At 40.1% G+C, this 10367-nt stretch overlaps 2 non-coding genes across 2 annotated transcripts; one reads left to right on the forward strand and one right to left on the reverse strand.

Annotated features, from left to right (window-relative positions):
* Nucleotides 1–4798: 4798 nt before the first annotated feature.
* On the forward strand, nucleotides 4799–4872 carry Trnai-aau (transfer RNA isoleucine (anticodon AAU)). Its single transcript has one exon. It is a non-coding gene; the product is annotated as a tRNA-Ile (tRNA).
* A 338-nt stretch (nucleotides 4873–5210) lies between these two features.
* Nucleotides 5211–5284, reverse strand: Trnai-aau (transfer RNA isoleucine (anticodon AAU)). The gene has a single exon. It is a non-coding gene; the product is annotated as a tRNA-Ile (tRNA).
* Between the last annotated feature and the right edge of the window lie 5083 nt (nucleotides 5285–10367).

Genomic DNA, 10367 nt, shown 5'->3' on the forward strand with positions numbered 1-10367 from the left:
ATTGGGGACTGGATGCATAAGAACGAGAGAAAGGATTCACCCCCTCTCTGGCTGTACATTTTCCATCCCTCTCTCCTTTCAAGACACTTGGGCTGGGTTTGTGGGGGCGCGTTGGAGCGAGGGAGACGCAAATGAAAAACTAAAAAATAAAAGAATTTTTTCCCGCTTTTCACTCCTATTGAGGAGACGAGTGCGAGTGAGATGTGGGGTAAAGTCGGGTATCGAGTGGAAGTGCAGTGAATGCATTCGCGGGAATCAAAGGGGGTGGTGAGGAGTGGGGAGGGGGTGAAATGCCTACCAACTCTGCATCAGTACCTCGTATACCGTTTGGTTTATTTTTCCATGCGTAATGAACTCCCTTACCCATTCGATGGAACGGGGCTTCCCTCTTTCAGCCGCCGCAGAAACTAGTGCTCCCTCGGAGTCTGTATTTCGATCGTATTTAACTTGCAACCCGGTATTATCAACATTTTCTCCATACAAACTCACTCGTCTCTTTGTCACTGAGGGGGAAAATACCTCGAATGGACGTGTGCCCTGAGTTGAATATCCAATGCTCGTTGGTGGGATTTTGGGAGAAAAGTTTTAGATCATATGAATTGTTGGAGAATGAAAAAGGGCCATCCGGAGAGTCCATGAAAGGTAGTGGACGGATTTTCAAGGTACTAAGCTGGAGAACAAAGTATTGTTGAGCTTTTTGGGATTCTGGGATCAGAGAAATGAGAGGAAAAATTTTTCGAAGCCCCGGAGGACATTTTTATTGAGGAGGAAAAGGTATTTTGGGAATGATAACACACGAGACCGAGTCCGCGCCGCGCGCCCCGTTTGAATCTCCCGCCACGACCCATTGACCAATGAGGAGCAAGTCTTTGGCATGAAGTTGGCTGACGGCTTACGGAATTAACTTCATTTATGTTCCGATGAAAAGTTTGCGGCTTCAACCGAAAAATGAAAATTGTTATTTTATTTTTTATTTTTGTCACGATCGGTTGGGATTTACTGGAATAACATTCCATCAGACCGAAAACAAAATTCCCCCCTCTTTTCTACATTCAAATTTCGAATGTCAGGGGATTTAAATTATTGCAAACGTCACTTTGTTGAACATATACCGACCGAATATATTTTTTTTTAAATATTCAATTTTTTTTCGGAATTAATAAAAAGAATATTCACACGTTCCATCGGTTATCGCAGTAATAATGACGATAATTTCAATAATTGCAGTGTAGATATCAAGAATGCATCGTTCACTGCCATTGTTCCCGTCAAGTTTACACCGTACTATCATTTATAGACACTACATTGTATATGGGTTTCGGATAAATTTGATGTTGAGACGAGATACGAACAGACGTTCGCATTGTAATCTTATGGTGGATCTGGCGGCCTGTGAGCGTGTTCTACCCACGAATGTAATAACCGTGTGGGTGGTATGATACTTTCGGCCCCGAGCGAAAAGAGATTTGATTTACAGGTGTATCTGGTGTAAAATAACGGACAGCACAGGGATCAAACTGCAATGCATCATATTTGCATTGAAATAAGTGATGCAGAATAAAAAAAATCGTTTTATTCATCGCATAAAGTTTCTCCAATAAAATATCGAATAAAAAAAAATAAAAATTATCATTATTTTCTCAATGTTTGTTCGAAACCACGAAATAAAACATCGGACGAGGGATTAATTTGTTGTTTCGTAACAATTTAAGTTCTACAAAATTAATTAAAATTTTGATATGAATTTTTGAAAAAGATCTTTCGATGATTCTCCGCAATAAATAAATTGCCTTCGAATTTATCAAGTCCAGGATATTAAAATGAATTGATTATCGGAATTAATTAATTGTCAAGTGTTTAATGAATTAATCGCGTTCGAGCTTTCTATCTGTTTAATCATCGGGACAACAGCTGTGGGATATCAAGACATTTTCATTCGGTGAGAAATTCAAGTTGCGAATGTTTATCTTATTTTTTTTTAAGTCTCATGTATTCATTACGCACTACCGTAAACTTTCAATCCTCACAACCGCCGCAGCAATTATTGCGGCGGGTTCTGCCAGTTGGTGGATATTTTTTTACTTTTTTTATCGCCGATGAAATCTGTTATGTTCTTTACAGCGATATTCATTATGCGAAACTGAAATCTGGAGCGCGGTGAGCAGATGCGAGTGCTGAGATTGGAAAATCTGGGCTCTTTGGAGTGTTGAAAAAGGGGACTGAGGAATAACTATAGAAAGTGAAAGGGAAATCACTTAAATCAGGTGCTGCATCAGAAACGAGGGACCAAAGAGAATTCGAATGAGACGCGAGAATTAACTCTCGTTAAATTTTTTTTCCCCCGGGCCCTCGCGAGGGCCATCAATATTCGATGAGTGCAAATTATCATTGGATTACTTTCATATATCGCGTCACTGGGATTTCCGCTGACTGAGATTTTTATGCCTTCGTTACACCTGTCCCGGGTATTAAATACTGTTTGATTATACGGTGGATGGAAACAGATTTCATCTTGAACAGGTGCATAAGTAAATGTTGTAGTGATTCGAGGAAAAGTAATTGTGAAGTTTCGTAAGCGATAAACACTCGGTACTTCACGATTTTTTGGGAATGTCTGTTGCACTGGGAAAAAAATTATTCGAGGGACAAATTGGTCGTGAAAAAAAATTATTGGCTGTCAAAAATCTCCCTGACTTTCGAGAAAAGCTCGTGAAATAATTATTAAAAATCGGGAATAATCATTCCCCGAAAATATATTTTTTTAATCTAGACATGACAGTATATGGCCAGAGCACGCAATCGTCATTTGTAGGTGTCACCTAATGTTGGAGTTGTGCCAATGAAAATCTGATTGCAACTCGTGGAGTGTCAAGCACACGCCACGACATATTTCGCACCCCCGGAATGCGAATATATGTACCTACACAGGGCTCGATGATGGGGGAGGAGAGGGGGTTAGCGGAAATGCAAAACACGTGCATGTACCTCCCCCCGATAATTCGAAATCGGCGGATAAAATTTGTGGTTGAAAAATTTTTCAATTTCCGGGTGCAACCTCAGCATTTTTAATGATTTCTCATTTCCATATTAACAATAACTTTTTAGGGGGAGATTTTCGTTTTATTGTTATCTTCAAAGCACACATTGCTTTCGAAATCGTTGCCGAATGCCCTGTGGGCGCAAACTGTAAAATTGAGAACCGGTTTAGATTCTCAGTCCATTGTTGGAATATTATTTACTTGGCACGTGAATAATGATGGCCATTGAATTTTGAACAAAAATAAAACTCTTTCATTTTCATTCACCATTACATATACAAATGTTACATTCATTCTCAACTGTTATTGTAACATATGGAATCTGCCTCTGGCCGTAATCGTTCGTTTTTGAACACGCTACTGTCGAGGACCTCAGATAATTTTTTTTTTCATTGTATCACGCGAGCTTCTGTGCCCCGAAACAAATTGCCCGGTAACGGCTTCGTTGGATCTGTAATTAAGTCGTAATTCATTAATTTGATTGTATCAGAATTTCCGGAGTGCGAGTAAGAATTATGCTCCGCTGACTTATTCTGAGTTTTGAAGTTTTACGTCCAGACTTAATCATGAACTTTTGAGTAAAGAAACTGAGTTGTGTATTTGGTTATTCGAGGCCTTCCCTCACTTCAAGGGGTCAATTCTGAGTCAGAACGCCTGTCCCAGTGCAATGTTGGCGCATGTAGGCCCATTGTTGGCTCCATGTTGGCTCAATAAAAAAATTAATAAAAAAAATCTTTCAACCACCATCAACCCCCCCCCCCCCCCCATTTACCTGACTGACAAATTCATTTATTCACCTACAGCAATTAAAATCCATAAACAAATTAAAAATTTCCCCAACATACAACAAAATAGCCCTCATAATCACATGAATTTTTCACTGACACAATAACGAGGACAAAAATAAACATTATGCCATTTTCACCCACCATTTTGTTAATCTCAACTACAATATGTACTCAAGAAATAATGAATGAGCAATGATTGCATCAACCCATTACCCTAAAAACATTCAAATGAAAAAAAAAAACAAATTTCCATTCTACAAAAAAGCTCTGTATAAATGGAACCGCATAGTTCGTGCGTGCAGTTGTCGCCATGAGTTATCGCACCTCTGAGCTGAACTCGTGCGGTGCCAACCGCTCTTTCCTCCCCTCTCTCATCCCCCCACCATCACCACCCCCACCCACTCTTTTCTGTCGTCACACAATGGGCTACGCAGAGGTATACGACACGGGGCATTTCGCGTCGATGCATTATTTATCATCGTGTATAACAAGCATTTTCATGTTAATACAAGTCCCGGGGGTCATTACATTCGTGTGCCAGAGTTCGAGTCGTGTGGTCCTTCGCTTTCTTGCCATCGAGTTTTCACGTAGCCTACCTCCCCTTCTTCTGACTCTCACAAGCACGTGTGTGTGCTCACTGTCGGGGACTTCCGCCCGTTCATGAACATTGAAAAGCCGAATGCATCTGCTGGGTACATTCCAGGGTTATGGTACCAATCGGGTGGGTTCAATTGAAAGATTTTCACTGGAGAAATAAGGCCGATGAATTTATTAAAATCGAGTGACATTTGTTCAATAACACGAGTGGTAAATAAATTTTTATGGGAGAATCACCTACAATGGTTGGAGATTTAATTTTTTAATGGACATAACAAAATTTGTTTTTAATTTTATTTTTCTGGTAATACAAATAATTGCGTATTTCTCTCGTGAATTTTTTAGTTGTACAGAGCAAGTGAGTAACAATTGTAAGGTTCCTTAGCTCAGCTGGCTAGAGCGTCGTGCTAATAACGCGAAGGTCGTGGGTTCGATCCCCCCAGGAACCAAATTTTTTTTTCATGTGATTCTTGACGTTTTTAGAGTCATTTATGGTGAGGGAAATGATAATAGGACCATGGAACTTCACGAAATACTCCATAGATCAGTCAATCACCTAGAAAGACTCGAAAATATCGACCTCAGAGCTGAGTTTCAATTAAAACCCACCAGAAGTTCAGCGGAAAAGTCGACCGAGTCAACTCGACAATCAGTCTGACTCCAAGCGAATTGGCGGTCTGAATCGAGTCGGACTCGAACAGAAACCGGAATATTAATGTGATTCACGTCGATTTTTCGATTTGATGCAGTTCGATTTTACGGGTCACGCAAGAATAAAAAAAAAAATTGGTTCCTGGGGGGATCGAACCCACGACCTTCGCGTTATTAGCACGACGCTCTAGCCAGCTGAGCTAAGGAACCTGATGTTTAGCACTTTTTTTTTATTTACTTGAAAAGTTGACTACGTGAAAAATCTCATCCCTTTTCATATCTTCCAGTATTAATTAAACAATTCTCATGCAATTTTTTCCATCGCGATGCGCACGATTCTCGTCGTGATTTATGTGATTGATACCGGGAATTTCCTACTCGTTATTGATCCTCAGATATTGATGATTCAATCTTTTCATCGCCCATCGAAATTTACCCATTTTACCTTTGGGCCCCCGTGTACACTATAATTTCTGTTTCCAGGAATTCCCATTTCCCTTTTACGCAAATGAAAAAGCTCGGGATTCACAAACATTTGTACGTACTATATGCGCATATCGAGAACGTTGAAGAGTGAAAATCGTTGAAAGGGGATTGAGTAATATGGAATATTAAAAGAAAGCCTTGTTCATTATCAAAGTGCGTTGAATCAATGAGAGTTTTTTCAAACTGGTGGCTTCTTTCAATGCGTCAGCCAGTCCAGGAAAAAATGATTGAATGAAAAAAAAAAATGCTCAACAAATTTGCCGGATGAATCTGTACGAGATCGATATTTCCCGGGGGCCCTGGTATTTCACCGGTCGTCGAAAAAAATGACCCATTACGAGGTGAAATACTTTCTCGAATTTCAGTTCGAGAGAAAATTATCGGAGCTGAGCATGAAAAAGGGGCAAAAAATTGCGAGACCGAAAAATCAATTCCTGTTCTTCTCGGGGATGAAAAAAAATGGAATAATTCAAGGGGTTTGTCTCTGTTCTTGTGAATTTTCACCCTGATATATGTACTCACACCGGAAACCCGTAGAGACAATGTCAGTGTGCTTATTCGACCTCTCGAATTTTCTCTTCGAGAATAAATTACTCCCTCTGACGTCCGCGCACCAAGTTGGACGTGTGTGTTATTCTTGATTCAGTTGGCCCATAGATCAGTGACTTATCCACTGCTAGAGTCAGAGCGAAGAAATGCGTGGGAGCGACGAAGGTGTGCGTAGGGGAAAGACCCATCGGGGTAAACTTGCAATTGATACGATGGAAAATTGTCCGATAGACATTTTCCTGTTTAACCGTCTGGACGGAGAACTGGGAACAGAGTTGAAGTATCGGGTGGACGAAACTTATTGACTTCTTTAAAATAAAAAATAGCAAAATTCACCCCACTTCTCTATCCAACCGACTGTCCACAGAAAATATGAGATTAATTTTTTCTCATTATTTCAATAAGACCCTCAACAGAATCAATAAAATTAATTCATTAGCGAAGTCGTGAAACGAGAAAAGTTGACTCATCTCCAAGTCGAGTTGATGAGGAATATCTTCGGATCTAATGAAGATAGCAAAATTTTCATCAGAACATTTACTGCAGATCTGAATGTGCTCTGCAAAAAAGGTTATGATAAAAAATTTGCTATCCCTCCCGGATTTCGAGATATTCATAAAAAATTGATCGATAGTCAAAAGTGACATCTCACTTTACCCCTTCACTGGTCGATTCCCAGTGGAATTCTCCTCAACCGAATAAGTTCAGTTGTAAACAAATATTTTTTATTTCTTTTTATTCTCCCATGGCCGACAAATTAAAATGTTACTCGATCACTCGATTGTACCGGTGATACACGAGAAGTCATTAAAGGGTCACACAAAATCACTGCGCGTGACCATTGCCTCCAGTCTCCGCCTTTTTCCCCCCTTTCATTCTCTTATTCTGTCTAACACGCCAGTGACTTTTGCCCCCTCGGTGCATTCTCATCGTGTTAGGTACATGAATCAACCGATCCCCGGCGATCCTCCAAACAAATTGAGACGCGTGCACGAATGGCAATACTCTCGAGTACAACATACCCATTGCCATTTCGTGAAAGGGTGACACGAGGACCGCCCATGGAGAAAAAGGCCCTTCTGTTATTTTCAAAGATAATGACTTTTAAATTTTCTCCGGCAACATCACCCATTTTATTTATTAAAGTTTACATTTCGAAATGTTTATTAAAAATTAATTTACGATTAGTTTGAATAGTTTTTCGTACGATTCGCATTTTTTTCGTTCTCGTGTCTCCACTTGAGATGGAAAAATATTTTTATGTGTAAATAACTATAAATACCCTAGTATCAATTGCCCTTCCACTTATTCCTCTTCTCCCTTCACCCCCCACCCCTGCCATCCCTCCCGAATGAGCCCTGAACTCAACAGAATTTTTCCAGACCCAGAATACAGAAAAAAAAAATTTGTAACGCGAAAGGGCAACACGAAGGTCTCGTCCTCAGCTCCTTCCCTTCGAGGGCATCATTGTACCTCAGTCCTCCCACACAGACATGCATACATATATGGATCATCGTGGTGCGACTCTCCACGCGTTACAAATAAATATGTATGAGGTGTGAGAGAGGTACGTACATTGAGATTATTCGTTACTATCTCGTTTTCCTTTCTATTCCATCCCTCGGAATCCCTATGACGACCACTGGGCCCCCGGATGACAACTCCAGTTGGCAGTCAGGAATGTACCCAATTTTTTTTCCCCCTAAAATTAATTTTTCTCTCGCCGTTATTTTCTTTTTATGTAGCTTTTTTCAATTTTTACGCGGGAAAATTTTTATTTTATTTTTTCATTCAACCCCTGTTACGACAGAGTGCAATCCTCTTTACGTGAGAATAGCGAGCCAGAGAAAGTTCGTGTATACGCACTCAGCATCAATTAAACGTGATTGAAAGTTGTAGTTGGCCAGATTGCGGCGAGCCGGGGCTGACTGTTTGCCCACTGAGTTATGCGAATTTTCCCTCCCCCAGAGTGGAATACACGTTCCATATAGTAACGTGTATACCCCGTCGGTTGTACTACAAAGTTGATTTTCAGAATTAAAAGATGGTCTGCGTTACGGTTTTCCAGACGCGGTGAAACGATTTTTGACGCTTTTCATCGACGAATTGAATTTTATCTGATGACTCGGTAACGATTTTACCGGAATTCAATGAAAAAAATATTGAATTTAGCTATTGAGTGGGGGAGGGAGGTAGCGACGGGGGTTGATAACATCTCCACACCCCTAAAATGGATTACCTGGCGCGTCATGCGGGTTCCGGAGCTTATTCTCTTCTTATCTTCGTCAGTCGTTTTTAATTATCCCTTTTTGTCAGACGGACCAATGTAGACAGACACCGATACGAGTATTTTAATGTGGGGGATGGTAATCTTGCGAGAAATTTTGAGGCAGTGGACTTCAGGAAAAATTGGGGAACGTGGTGGACATCAAATCCACCCTCGGAGATTGCAGGTTTACGGTGACAACCACAAACCTGAGGGTCTTCACATTTCCCGATCAAATTGTAATCTTCATCGATTCAACTTTCCACTGCTTTCCATTCGCCCACCAACGAGAATCCATACAAATAATTTAACAGGAAATAACTTCGGAAAGAGCGGGAAGGACTTGAGCGGAAATCTATCCCAACCCTCTTGATTCCCGATCAACAGTTCTCATTGACATCCGAACGAAAATCGTTTATATTCGAGGAATAAAATCGGGTAAAAGTTGTTAGAAAATAATTTAGTCGCCAAGTGACGGTGGAAAATAAATTTTTCCGAGGCGAAAATCCCCAAGAAAAGTTTGAAAACATGCAAACCTGTTATAACGATAAATTAATAGAGCACGAAAATAAATAAACAAACGAAATTATGTAGTAAAATAAAATTTAAAAAATGTTTAAAATAATCGGATCCACAACAATTTCTACTCACAATGTTTTTCTCTCCCTTTCACCGACTTCTAGACAGTTTTATTCACCCCATCAAAGACCGAGAGATCCTCGAATACGTGAAAGTCATCCATTGATAGTGTCTATTGTCCGCGACATCCGTAACCATAGAAAAAAAAAATTAAAAATTACTTTTGAATGCAGTATCATGAATCTGATTGAGCATGTGTCTGGTGAAAAATCCTAGGGATGCATTTTTCAAATTGAGTTTTTACGATAGGAAGCGGCCAAGAAAGCCCAGCGAGTTGAGCTGAAGCCGGGAGAGGGATGAATGGAAGGGAAAAAAAATAAGAAATGAAAAAGTGTAGGTGGAGTACGAGGCAGAGTGTCTGCACAGGTCGTATAAGTAGATATCGAGTGGCAGTAAGATACTCTTTCAATCCAATCGGCTCTTATTTCACACGACGCAGACTCATATTTCATTCCCGGATGTAGGAGGGCAATTGAATTCCTTTATGAAATTACTCCCGGATGCGAGGATTTTTTTTTCGCGACCAAAAGGAGTGAAAAAAAAATTGTTGACGCTGAGAAATTTTGAATACGATAATCTGCGGTGATTCATTCACGAAGACGCAGGAGTCACTACGAAATTGTAAAAACGGCGATAAATTATTTATTATAAAATTATTATTCATTTTAACTCCAAGAATTCAACAATTTAAAGAGTGAATAAAATTTTTCAGTTTCTCTTTCAATTTTAAATAACAAATTCAAGAACAGATGCATCGAAACGTTAAAAAATCTCTCTCTTGCAAATTATCGCGGAACTGAAATTAACGTATCAAATAATAATTATTTCCGCCCCCAGGTTAAACTATAATTCATTAACCCGATAGTGTAACCATTTGGAAACCATCAAATGTAGTAGAATATCCCCAGCGATCATCATAATCGACACTATCACGATAACGTCGAGTGGTTAAGTGTTATCGTCCGAGATCTCGCACGATTTTCCCGGCGCGTCTATAACGGACCGGTAATATTACAACGACAGCCCACCAAACCGATACTCCACCATCAGGGTCACGTCGGTAACGGCGTGACTCGACTGATGTCACGATCGTCACGACACCCGCGACTCCATAATATCCTACACAAGGAAAATATCCCGAGTCATCGATGACAGGTCAAGGGAATTCATGCAATAAAGAAAACGGTAACCGCCACGAGGATGAGCCAGAAGTTGGCGATTGTCGTCTGATAGGTGCCGTAAAAAATAAATAAAAACAAATATAAATAAAAAATAAATACCCCACCACAAAAGACCCGTGAGAACCTAACGGATTTATCGGAAAATATTCGCCAATTTAATCCGTTTAACGCC

Source organism: Diachasmimorpha longicaudata, chromosome 17, assembly GCF_034640455.1.
Source record: "Diachasmimorpha longicaudata isolate KC_UGA_2023 chromosome 17, iyDiaLong2, whole genome shotgun sequence".
Classification (NCBI taxonomy): Eukaryota; Metazoa; Arthropoda; class Insecta; order Hymenoptera; family Braconidae; genus Diachasmimorpha; species Diachasmimorpha longicaudata.